The 13,417-nt window shown below is 41.4% G+C and overlaps 1 long non-coding RNA gene across 1 annotated transcript; it reads right to left on the bottom strand.

Moving 5' to 3' along the window:
- Nucleotides 1-3,454: 3,454 nt before the first annotated feature.
- On the bottom strand, nt 3,455-9,848 carry LOC308586000. The gene is made up of 2 exons (XR_014007708.1): nt 6,544-9,848; nt 3,455-3,898 (listed from the first exon to the last, which is right to left on the bottom strand). It is a non-coding gene; the product is annotated as an uncharacterized lncRNA (long non-coding RNA).
- Between the last annotated feature and the right edge of the window lie 3,569 nt (nt 9,849-13,417).

Genomic DNA, 13,417 nt, shown 5'->3' with positions numbered 1-13,417 from the left:
TTCCGGTTGTTCATGTATTGTTTTTAGATATCTCATCAAACTTGCCCTCTCTTGTTGGGTATGTGACTTGTTGAAAAGGCTATCAGTGACCCTTAATAGGTGTTTAAGCTGTGGACATGGGGCAGACTTCTGTGAGAAGGCATAAAATGGAAATCTTAGTCTTTGTCACAAAGACACAGCACAGCGTGTGCCTGATTCCATAAATGCACCCTTTGAATGTCCGGAACAGGGTGGCCCTTCAAGGCATGTGATACAACAATACCTTAATCTGACCTACCACTGTTTTTGCAGCTCTTGGTGCAAGCTTTCAAGCTTTATCAGGCTTAGATATTTTAAAGTGACAGGGAAGAAGAAATCCCAGAACAAATGGAAGGTTAGCATTTGCTTAGCCATGCCAGCAATTAAACGTCAGCTCAATAGGGCAACATCACATTGAGCCTGACCAAGGCAAACTTCCCTGCGCTTAAAAGCTTGCAGCCAGTATTTTAAACACTGTTTAAATTGCTTATCCTGGATCATTTTTATTTGACACTTCAGGCATCTGCAATGCAATAATAGCACAATTTAATAATCAGGGTACAGGAAGTTGGTGCCAACTGCTTTCTAGGAAAACAGCACAAAGCAGAGATTTGTATGCAAAATAAACAGGAATGATAAAATAGAATAATTTTTTCATCTCTAGCCTATTGGTTTTAGTGGAGGTTGTGCTACTAAAAGCTCATAGGAAGACAAGGGAGCCAGTTTTGCATAATCTGGTTTTTGGAGAGAAAAGGCATACATTTACCAAAGTAATACGTCTTTTAAATGCTGGCTTTTTTCCAAGTTTGTTATACAGATTCTAAGTCTGAAGTATTTCAAAGATCCCAATGGATTTCTAGTCTCAGCTTGGTTTTCTAAGAGAAAATGTGCCTCCTACTTCAGAAATCTGACCTGCATAGCATTAATTGTATAAGAGCACTGGTTACATGCTTTGCAGTCTGAGGCTGGAATCTGAATGTCTTGGCTACCCCGTCCACTGTTTTGTTTTATTAGTTCCAATGTTGATTGCCTTGTGAATTGTCAGAATAAAATTGTGTGTTGCATTTTCCTGGAGATACGATATATAATATCCGAGTAGGAAGTAAACAGCTAACCTTGGGACATAGAATTAACCTGCATGTATCTTTAAAGGGCGCAATGTTTTATCATTGCTGTATTTTACCTTGTTAAGGTTCAAGGCCCCTCCTGCATCTTACAGCAACACAGTGAGTTAAAAGAAATAGGACATAATTTCTCAGGGAGTGTTAATGCTATTGAACATTAACCCTTCATGTCCAACAAGTTCATTACTCATTATGGCTGGCATCATGGTAAAGAGGTCATTTGATTGTTTTGTTACACAGAAAGCTGTAGCTTTTTATGTGATACAGATGATAGGTTTTCCACTCCCTTCCTAACCTGCTCAAAAACTGAAAACATGACAAGGAATCAGATGAACGCTTCATGTGATAAGTGGCATTAGACATGACACACGCTCCATGGATATTGTCATATCAATTATACCTTGATACTTAATTATACAGCAAACTTTGTTTACAGGATGCAAGCTATGACAGAGGCACCATTGGAGTTTAATTATGCTAGTATTGTTGCATATGCATGCAATCTGTTCAGGGATTTCCTCATCCAATCCAAGCAAGGTTGCACAGGAACAAGACTTACAGAATTTTATCCAGGAAGCTTTTAATTCGTTATCTAGGGGGAAAGACCCTGTTTGTGGCAAATAGTGTGTGTGAAAAAGAACCATCAAATAATTTCTGTCCTTAGGGAACACTGGCTAAGAGATGCACAGGATTTCAATAGTGGTTTATGCTATTCACACCCAAAACGTTGGCATACCCATGGTGATTCCCATTTTGTGTTAAACGTCTGTGCTGGTAACTTTCTCTCAGTGAGAACACACTTTGGGAATTGTATGCTTAGTTCCCTGTAATAGAACATTGGGCATGAGTAAATGTTTGGTCAGTCCCAAGAATGACTTCAGATGGCTGCAGTGGTCTTAATCTCATTTCTCCCACTCTTCCCTCAGTAGTAAAAATACATTTTGCTGGAAATCTTGGAGGAGTGGAGTGAACATGTTGGAAAACGTGCCATTTTACTGTTGTGTTGCCAGCTGTCAACAAAAAAATGCTACTTTTTTTTCATTCATACATACCATATTTCTCTCCACTGTGCTTTTCACAAATATTTAAAAGGTTTTAGATTTTTCCTCACAAATACCTCATTTTTATAAATTTATCTCCCCCCCTTTTTTTTGTTAAAATCATTTGCACAACTATTTTAAAGAGATTGGAACGCACACTGCAAAAATTATATATTTTGAGACTTGTTAAAACATGCACAACTCTCAAGAAGAACCCAATGACTTTGGTAGAAAATCAGTTCATGAAATAGATAATTCCTAATGCAATGTTTTAGAATTTATATGACAACTTACACATTGATGGAAATTGCTCCCCTTATTTTTGTAGAGCAAGCATGAAACCACTTTCCAGGGAACTGGTTGAATACAAGTCTGTTCACTGCACACTCCAAAGTGATTTCATGATTGCCAAACTGAATGTTTTTTTTAAAAAAATGCTGAGGTTACAACATAAGCAGAACATTCTTTTTGTGGCATGATACTGGTCCAGTTTGCACATAGCACCACTAAACCATGGGCAAGACTCAGTGAGCGCCCATGTCCCCCCCTTCGCTCCTCCACAGCCAAGAGGAGGACTTCTGCCGAGTTTGGTTTCACTTCTAAAACATATTGTCTTAGTCTTACCTACCAACCAGGATTGCTGGTTTAAAACATTGTGTCTAATTTAATTAGCCAACTGCATAACTCATAGTTTGAAGTTGGCTTGTTATGAAACTGACTACAGTTTCATGTGTGCATGCAGTTCACCATTTGTGGCCCCTCAGCACCCCAAACTATATTTATTTATTCACTACTTATAGGAATGGCCAAGGCGGCTAGCAAAATATATCAACAGTATCGTAAAAATAAAAATCCATTGTACAATGAACCTTTATTCTGAAATATCATGAAGTCAGTGTGTCCACATGCTGTGAATGCCAATGTGTCCAGTAGAGAGACTAAATTTCTTTTTAAGTGTTCTCCAGCATTTTATGATTTCCAAGTTTGGTAGAACAAAATGCAGTTTGATAACTCAGGCATATCAGTGGATTCTCTCCAGTAGATCCAAAGCTGCAGTGTCAACAAGCAATAACAAACTACCTAGACTACACTGTAATTCAGTTTTAGTGCTCGTTAACAAAATTTATGTAACAAATCATAAATTATGACTAGACTACTGTAATTTTTGCAAGTGCTATTTTGAGCAGTTAATGTGGAATTGGGTGCATGTTGAACACAATATGACAGAGTGCTTGTCATACTCTTGACAATAAACAATCTGAATATAACCTCGAGTCCTGAAATGGTTTTATTTTTAACTTGTCACATTCTGGTAGCAATGCATTTGTCAGCAGCTGACTTTGCTGGGCACAAGACGTCATTTTAGGAATCTAGATTACAGCTTTCAGCGAAGTCTCCTAACGCATTTCACTTTTACCTTTTAGGGTCCACCCTGCTTTTTTGAAACACCCAGAGGATGGCAGAAACATTAGGAATGAGATAACAGCTGCACTAATCAATTTTGTTTTAAGCTTTCCGAAGTATTTGTCTCCGAAACGTGGTTTGAAGTACAGTGCTTTTGCTTTACTAGAAAGGGATTTGCTGCTCCAGTCTTAATTTGCACCAAGAAGATTTCTGTTTCCTTTAATTCCAGCCTACTTTCTCTAAATCCCAGAGCCTCCGTCTATAATCTTGGAGATTTCTTGGAGAACAGGCAAGGTCCCTGCAGACTTGGAGCTAGGGGGAAAAGGAAGACTCGGGTAACTAGTGACTGGTGAACTTGATATTGATACCAGAAATGATCATAGAACAGATAAACAGTCAGTCTGTGAGCTAAATAAATAAATAGGTACTGCTTCTGCCAACCTAGCAGTTCGAAAGCACATCAAAGTGCAAGTAGATAAATAGTTACCGCTCCAGCGGGAAGGTAAATGGTGTTTCCGTGCACAGCTCTGGTTTGCCAGAAGCGGCTTAGTCATGCTGGCCACATGACCCGGAAGCTGTATGCCGGCTCCCTCAGCCAGTAAAGCGAGATGAGCACCGCAACCCCAGAGTCGGCCACAACTGGACCTAATGGTCAGGGGTCCCTTTACCTTACTGAGGGATTGGACTACAATCCTAACCATACCTCCTTAGAAATATGTTTCTCTGAAATCAGAACCTCAGATTGTGTTGTACATAGTTGTTTCCTATCAAAGGTGGACCATTCCCAAACCTGGAGAATATTTAGAAATGGAAAATGCTTGCTGCACATGTAAGGATAAAGCTCTGCTTTTATTTACACAGATTCTAGCAAATCAGCTTGCAAGGCTCTAACAAGAGAGGCACTTAAGCAAGAAACAATTGCACTGGAGTTCCAGGCCATGCTGTTCTCTAGCCGAGTAGGTTGTCGAGATAACCCTTCACAATTAACCCCTGGTCGCCAAAGGAATGATAACAAGTGCAACACAACTTGAATTTTCTCAATTGTCCTTTGCTGAAAGAGAATTGGGCCAGAAAATAATCCTGCTGGGATACGCCCCGAAATGTTAACCTAACTTTTCCCAGGACTTTGTTCTGGGTCAGTATGTCAAAATTCAAGTTACGACTACAGTCTTGAGAAGGGCTTGTATTCAGATGTACTTAGCAGAGAGAAAAAGTGCAGGTCATGATGCAGTTATGTTTAGGCGTTATACATGCCATAGGTCTGAAACACCTGATTCCCTTCGACTAACACTTGAAATTTTAATGTATTTTTTAATATTTTGTTGGAACCTGCCCAGAGTGGCTGGGGAAACCCAGCCAGATGGGCAGGGTATAAATAATAAAATTATTATTAGTATTATTATTATTTATTGAAACTAGTTTGAAGATGCTGAGAATTGTTGCTCTGTGAGGGGTGAACTACAGTTCCCAGGGCAAAGACTAGCAGTCATAAAATTGTAGAGTTGGAAAGGGACCCCAAGGGTCATCTAGTCAAACCCAACAGACCCAACTGACCTGACATGTCAATTCTGTGATTGGATTCCTCAGTGTTTTACCTTTCCCTTTTATACCCGGGGGAAGTTTTGACCTTTCTTGGAGAGGTGGTGAAGGAGGTTCTCCAACCCCAAACCCCCGTATTTCTATTTTGTTTGTATCTAGAAACTATGAACAGTATACAGTGGTACCTCGGGTTACATACACTTCAGGTTACAGACTCCACTAACCCAGAAATAGTACCTTGGGTTAAGAACTTTGCTTCAGAATGAGAACAGAAATTACGCGGGGGCAGCAGGAGGTTCCATTAGGTAAAGTGGTACCTCAGGTTAAGAACAGTTTCAGGTTAAGAACGGACCTCCAGAATGAATTAAGTTCTTAACCCAAGGTACCATTGTACAATGGAGCAGTTCAGCTAAGGCAATGAGCTTTTGCTGTACTACTGAACCTTCCCTCCCTCACCAATCCCTGCTCACTCCATAAATCTGAACAGATTTGGGGAGATTTCTGGGACAGAGGGCAAGGGAAGTTCTGCTGCGCTAACAGAACTACTGTTTTGGACTTCACCCTGTGTTTGCATTGAGTGAGGAATACAAAAATCAAAATAATAAAGTGTTGCTAGTATGGCAGCCTATTTTGTATTACAGTGGTACCTCGGGTTAAGTACTTAATTCGTTCTGAAGGTCTGTTCTTAACCTGAAACTGTTCTTAACCTGAAGCACCACTTTAACTAATGGGGCCTCCTGCTGCTGCTGCACCACCAGAGCACGATTTCTGTTCTCATCCTGAAGCAAAGTTCTTAACCTGAGGTAATATTTCTGGGTTAGCGGAGTCTGTAACCTGAAGCATCTGTAACCTGAAGCATCTGTAACCTGAGGTACCACTGTACTGCTTATGCTGTGTTACTGAACAATTTCTAGGAGCATTAAGTAGCAACCCCCTCTTTTTCTTTTAAAGCTTTCTGTTGTCTTTTAAAGCAAAAAGGTTGAAGAATGACATGACACACTCGTTTGTCATGTGCGCTGCCAACGCTAAAAATAATGTTGACATTTATAGAAGATGCACATTTGAGCCAAGTTTTCCCCACACGACTCTTCTTGAGCTCCAAGAGGCTCTGCGTGTGTCAGGATAGGCCTTTGAAACACCTTCTCTTCTCCGCCACCACCCTGTCAATTTTTTGGTATCCCATCCCCACATTTTGTGTCTTTTCAGGCTGCTGCAGAGCAGGGAGAATTACTAGTCACCCAGAAGAGGGTTGGTATGTTGTGTACTGCCCTGGAGGGAGATGCTGTCAGCAATACATTATGTACATAAAAGGCACTCTGAAGGATCAGGGACAAGCTACGTGGCATGAGCTCAAGCCAAGCTGGAGAGTTTGCTTAGTAAAATTATTGTCAGTTGTAGATTTGCCACCCTGCACTCACCTGGAAGCAGATGTTGTCTACTTGGCTGCCTTCCAACAGTCTTGCTTAGGGCTGATTTTGTTCTTGTGGTGCTTGAGCAATGGTTTGTTTATTAATTACCTGCCCTTCACCCTAAGTGCCCAGGGCAGGTTACAGCATTAAAATACAATATTAAAAGTCATTTTAAACAACTTAACAGCCCTAAGGATAAGCTGGGTCCTAAAAACATACTCATTACACATCAGAAGCTGCTTTAGCACTAGCTGCATAAGGTAGGTGCCAGACATGTGGGAAGGGAGTTCCACAACCTAGGGGGCCACCACAGTAAAGCCCTCTCCCAGACTGCCCTTGTCCCGAACCTTTGGGGACAGAGGAACTACCAAGAGAGGCCCCTCTTCCAATCTCAACATCCAAGAAGGTCTGTAAGGAAGGAGGCGGTCTTTCAAATATTTGGGGCCTGGGTCATTTAGGGCTTTAAATACCAACATGTGCCTTGAATTGGGCCTGGAAACAAGCTGATAACCAGTGCAGCTGTTTTAAAACAGGGTGGTGCAGTGGTCTAAACCATTGAGCCTCTTGGGCTTGCCGATCGGAAGGTCAGCGGTTCAAAACCTCACGACGAAGTGAGCTCCCGTTGCCCTGTCCCAGCTCCTGCCAACCTAGCAGTTCGAAAGCATACAAGTGCAAGTAGATAAATAAGTACCACAGCAGCAGGAAGGTAAACAGTGTTTCCGTGCATTCTGGTTTCTGTCACGTTCCATTGCGCCAGAAACAGTTTATTCATGCTGGCCACATGACCCGGAAAGCTGTCTGTGGACAAACGCTGGCTCCCTCGGCCTGAAAGCGAAATGAGTGCCACAACCTTTGACTGGACTCAACCATCCAGGGGTCCTTTACTTTTATGTTTTATATATATATATGATGCCATACAAGCTGTCTTGCTCTCCCATGACTCCTATGTGATCTAAATAAACAAACCTAATAATGCACAGGTCCACCATGACTCTGACCTATGGTGTCACCTCAGATGAATGGAAATAGCATCTGTTTGAAAAGGGTGTCAAGCTTTGTCCAGATTCCAGGAAAGAGGTCACCAGCAAGATGCTACTTTGATATGGAAAGTGACTGAGCTCCATGGTGTATGTGTATAGATCAGCCACTTAGAGACAAAAATAAATGAATACATTTAACATGCTTGTTACAATCACAATACATTTTACAGGATTGTGATATTTCATTGTGATTTGACCTCTGAATTTCTAGTTCAGTCAATCTTTGTTGTTATTCCCCCCAAAATGTCTGTATGTCCTGAAACACCCTAAAATGGATTGTTTTGGCCCTGCCACACAGTGATGGTGGATTTCGCAAATGCTGCCCATTTGCTAGTGCCACTCACCCACATGAATAATCACATCTCATCTGCTGATTAAGTGTCATGAGGATGTGCCTTAAATAATTTCCCAAGAATCTATGATACAAGAATGGAAAAAAAACTGATCGTAGAAAATCAAAACCCTGACCGCAGTGGATTTCACATCCTAAAAATGCATAGGAATACTACAGATTCTGAGACAATGCAGAAGGCACATAAATTTTAAGGCTCCATAACAGATTACGTAATTGTAGATATTTTTTTTATTTTCCACATGTTTTCATACAGCTATGTCAGCAAATAAATTGGTCTAAAAGGATGAATGTGAAATATTTTAGCAGCTTCCCTCCCACTTGGGGTCACCAAAATGTAAGAAATTGAAATCACTGATGTTTTGCCAAGCTTTTATGTCACCCATATATATGCTGCCTGTGATGGTCACACTTCACTCTGTCCCATGCTAGGATTGATCTTGCAGTATAGTCAGCATGACTAACAGTTTCTTCCACATGGGTTCCTTGATAGCAAAATCATTTTATTGCGAATTGTGACTGGTGCTGACAGCACTTTCAAAATCAATTGCGCCCAGTACTCCAAAAAAGTTGGCAACCCCTATCATAGGTAATGAGTGTTTTTATACTAAAGTGGAAACTAATATGTGATGTCGGTTCTATAACCTATGGTCCTGTGTATTCTGTCATTGGATTTTACCTCTCAAATTGTAGCTCAGTCACTTAACACCAAATCCAGTCTTGGCCTTGCTTTTGATAGAAAGCAATACAAATCCCAGATTGGGAATATGGTGGGCAAGAATGTCAATAGCTAATCACTGGAAATCTTGCTCACCTTCCTCAGTTGATTACTGGGTTGGTAGAGCCTGGGATTTAGGTATCTCTGAGCAACTCACATATCAAAGAAAACTAACTACAGGGGAATCTAAATCAGATCACTTTTATACTACTTGGTCTAAATTTTTCATTTATGTCAATACAAAAGAGACAGAACATGGTCCAATTAAGTTTGTGGAGAGGATATGTTTCAGAACATTAGGATATAAAGTGATCTATCAGTGTCTTGGATTGTGATGATAAAATATGCACCACCTAATTTAATGTAGGGTATGGCCTTCCCTTTTCTTCCCCTCCTTCTTATCCATTCTAATTTTCCTCCCCACCTTTTTTATCAGTATGTTTGATGTTGTTTACATAATGTCTTTATTTTAATATTTATATTTTTTATTTTAAAGCAAAGGTATATATGTTTGTGTGTCTCTGTAGATTCAAACTGGAGCCACAGGGCTGAGGAAGAGCTATTTGACAGTGAAATGGGCTCCCTTGCAAGGCGGACTCTCCTTCATTGGAGATTTTTAAATACAGGTAGGGCTGGCCATCTTTCAGGGATTATTTAGCTGTGATTCATGCATTGCAGTGGGTTGGACTAGATGACCCTTGGGAATCCTATGATTCTATACATATATTTTAAAGCCCTCCTCAACACCATTTTTATTATTCACATGGCTGCTGTTTGTTCTGCATGTGGGAGGAAAGAGAGAGAGATTCTTGCAAATACTGGTAGAAAGCAGCCTTGCTTTGCACAAGGTTTCCTCTGCTCTTTTCTTTTACTTTTCTCGTTTGCATTTGTTCCCAGCTTTGATCCCTCCCCTCTTTTCCCTGCTACAGCTTAAGCCGATCCATGTAGAAATCCAGATATGCTTACAAGGCAAAATTTGTGTGCAGAAACTGTGAGGCACACAGATCAAAGGGTAGGAGAGGCGGTGTCTTTTCCACCCCCTTTTTCTGCTGTGTATGCCAGGTATGCTGTACATTTTCTTTCTCTGCTTAGCTCAATGAAAAAATTGGGGATATATTACATTGCTCTGAGCCCTCCAGGACAGTGTGGCCTGTTTCTCTTATTTAGATAGATACAGCTGTCTGAGAGATCATTGTTTTGCATGTATTCTCCCTCTCTCTCTCTCTCTCTCTCTCTCTCTCTCTCTCTCTCTATATATATATATATATATAAAATCCTTACATTGCCGAGAATAGAGGCCTGAGTTGTGCCTGCTTTGGTTTGCAAAAGGGCAAGTCCATGTATACAGTAAGTCCTCAAGGATAGATTACTGTGATATCTCTCACATCCAAATACAAACCACAGAAAGAGAGAATTTATTTCACTGATATTTTATTTCTTCCTTTCCAAGGTCTTGTCATAAAGTGGGACGCCAGCTTCCTTTAAAAAAAAGGTATAAAAAGGTGATACCACTAACCAGAGCCTTCCTAAGTCCTTCGCAGCTGTTCCCTTGTATGTATGATGTATTTCATTTACATCCCACCTTTCCTCGGAGGAGCGCAAGTGATACCTGAAAGAGAAAAACAGGCACTTTTTATTGGGGTGGGGTGGGGATGGTGCATCTCCACCCCCATCACCCAGCCCGGACACTGAGGTCCAGCTCCAAGGGCCTTTTGGCAGTTCCCTCCCTTCGAGAAGTGAGGTTACAGGGAACCAGGCAGAGGGCCTTCTCGGTAGTGGCACCTGCCCTGTGGAATGCCCTCCCATCAGATGTCAAGGAAATGAACAACTACCTGACTTTTAGAAGACATCTGAAGGCAGCCCTGTTTTTAGTGTTTGACCTTTTATTATGTTTTTATATGTGCTGGAAGCCGCCCAGATTGTCTGGGGAAACCTAGTCAGATGGACGGGATATAAATAACAACTTTATTCTTATTCTTTATTTTCATGCCAGGGAAAGGTCCAGTATGGTTGTAGTGAGAAATCAGTGTACCCATCAGGAGTTTCGGTTTCCTTCAAAAGCAGCTCTCTGTATTTTGTGCGCAAGGGAGCCAGAGCTGTAGCCTCGGCGTTGCTTTTTCTGCGGCTTAGCTGGCCAAATAGCTGGCATTAAATTATGAGCTCGTAGGGAAAGGTTTTGACAGGTGCTGCAGGGCTTGTTTGGCTAGCTAGAGCATTTTGAATCAACATCTGACTTCTGAACTTTGGGGGCTGATTTTTTCCACCCTGTGACTTTGTGCCACTTAGCACAACCTCAGCAGAAATGGTTCCCTGCTGCCTGTGGCCAAGTGCATCTTAGGCATGGGTAGGAAGACGAAGGCCTGGGGGCCGGATCTGACCCAATCGCCTTCTCAATCTGGCTCGTAGACGGTCTGGCAATCAGCGTATTTTTACATGAGTAGAATGTGTGCTTTTATTTAAAATGCATCTCTGGGTTATTTGTGGGGCATAGGAATTCGTTCATTTTTGTCTTTCAAAATATAGTCCAGCCCCACACAAGGTCTGAGGGACAGTGGACCAGCTCCCTGCTGAAAGTTTGCTGACCCCTGGGTCTTAGGAGTGCATCTCACAAGCAGGGGGCACAAGGTGGGTTTGGGGATGTGGATGAAGTGGGAGGCACAGGAGTGATGGGGTGGGTGGGTGGTGTTTATAGGTGCTTGTGAGCTGTGAGAGTAGAATGGGATGTGTAGTGGGTGCTGTATTATTTGTGTAGAGATATAAGGCAGAATTTGGGTATACTGTGTCTGTGGTACTGGGGTGACTCTTGTATACTGGGAGTCAGGATGTGCTTTGGCAAAAGTATTGCATTGTATAGTTTATTACATATGTTATTTCTGTAAACTGCTCAGACACATTAAGTGATATTAAGTGACATATAAATATATGAAATACTAGAGGCTGCCACCCCTGCTCTCTCTATTCACCAACCCCAACTACTTGCCAACCCCCTTCCTCCATAACTGTTCCTTCTCTCTTCATACCTCAGTGAGTGTTTATCATGCTTTTAAGCATTTTATTGGTTGGTATTGATTTTATAGAAGTCACTTTGGGAGCCCTGTTAGCTGAAGACCAGGATACAAATGTCCAAAATAAAAAAAAGAGGACCTGTGTGTTATTTTTAAAACTGCAAATGACATACAAATCATAAAACTACAGTGACAAAATAACAGGACAACAGTGTGCACAGCAATGCACTCATGCCGTTTTCACTAATATTCATTTTTACAGACATTTCCCCCAAATATATGCATCTGTACATATTTTCTGGTTGGAGAACTGCATTGCAAAATCAGGAGAAGGGTGAATTTTGGAAACTAGGTAGGTTTGCATCAAAAGGCGAACTGAACCAAATTTCTTCGCGTTGCTGGAACAGGCCACATGATTTCTGTGTTCTGTAAGGTAATAAACGCAATATCGCAATATCAATACTGGATTCAGGAACTTATTTCTGAACTGCAATATTTCATCAGACATCCCTTTATGGAGGCCCTTGAATCTAAACTATTGATTGTGCAATTAAAGCTCCAAATCCTCACCTTTGTGCTTCTGCTGCAGGGGTATCACGTTTCCTAAGTGCTCAGAGCACAATGTTTATGCCTGATAAAACATAATACCTCCTCTCTTAAGGACTCAATAGCATCAAGCGATTGTTAGACCGGAATGTGGCTGGACAGGAGAAATGAGCACATCAGCTTTTTGCTTTTTTTTGGTGGGCAACAGAATTCATGTTCCCAGACCTAAACATTCTGTGAATGTCTCCTGTTTTCCCCATGTCAGTTCATTTGATGCAGTGCACAGCTGGAGTGTTAAGAGACAGCTCTGAGCATTACAATTACTTGGTGCATTTAACACCAGTATTTTCCCCACAGAAAATAAAAATACTTAACCTAAGACATTCACCTTGAAATCCATCTTAACCCAGCAAAAAAGATGTGGTGTAGGTTTGGGTTTTTTTAAGTTGCTGTAGGTTTTTAAGCATAAGTTGGATGGCCACCAGTCATGTATGGTTTAGTTGAGGTTCCTTCAGAGCAGGGGGTTGGACTCCCTTGGGATCCCTCCCAACTCTACATATTTATGATTCTATGACTAGGGGTTAGTCTGGTTGTGCTCTCAGGATTCCCCTCCATTCCTGTGCTCTTGTAGCTGCTGCAAGAGTGGATTTTGCAGAAAAAGAGACCGTGAAAAGTGGTCGAACCAGTCTGTCTGTGACGTTAATAGCTATAGCCAAGTCTGTGAAGTATCAGATGTTGTTATGTTATGCTTGAGCTAAACTGTTCCTCCGAAAATAGCTGGAAATCTTTCCAGGAGGTGAGCTTAGGCAGGAAGGTATTCTTCCCTCTCTCACCAGGCGGGAGGTGATGCCATCAAGGTGTGGGACTGAGTGTGCAGAAGAACAAAAGAACCAGTCAGGCTAGTAACTGGGAGTTGGAAAGACAGAGAGACCCGAATTCTCTCTCTATGAGAATCTAGTACTAAGAGTCTGTGAAAGCTCCCCTAGAAACCTAATGGGAGAATAGTAAGATCTGCTGGCTGTGTTAATGTTGAGAGCCCTTCCATATTATGCTCAGTCTACGGTGTGTGTGTATATGTGTGTGCACGCTAAACAAAACCATATCACAGAAACACTACAATCACTACCAACCTTCATTCTAAAGAAACTAAACCCAAGGCACTTGCAAGCTCCCATGAAAAAATTCACTGCTCAGAGACGGGGTGTGTGCTTGACAACGTATT

The sequence above is a fragment of the Podarcis bocagei genome (genome assembly GCF_964188305.1).
Source record: "Podarcis bocagei genome assembly, chromosome: 4".
Lineage (NCBI taxonomy): Eukaryota > Metazoa > Chordata > Lepidosauria > Squamata > Lacertidae > Podarcis > Podarcis bocagei.
The sequence above is the reverse complement of the archived record's forward strand: the minus strand, read 5'-3'. Positions and strand labels throughout refer to the sequence as shown.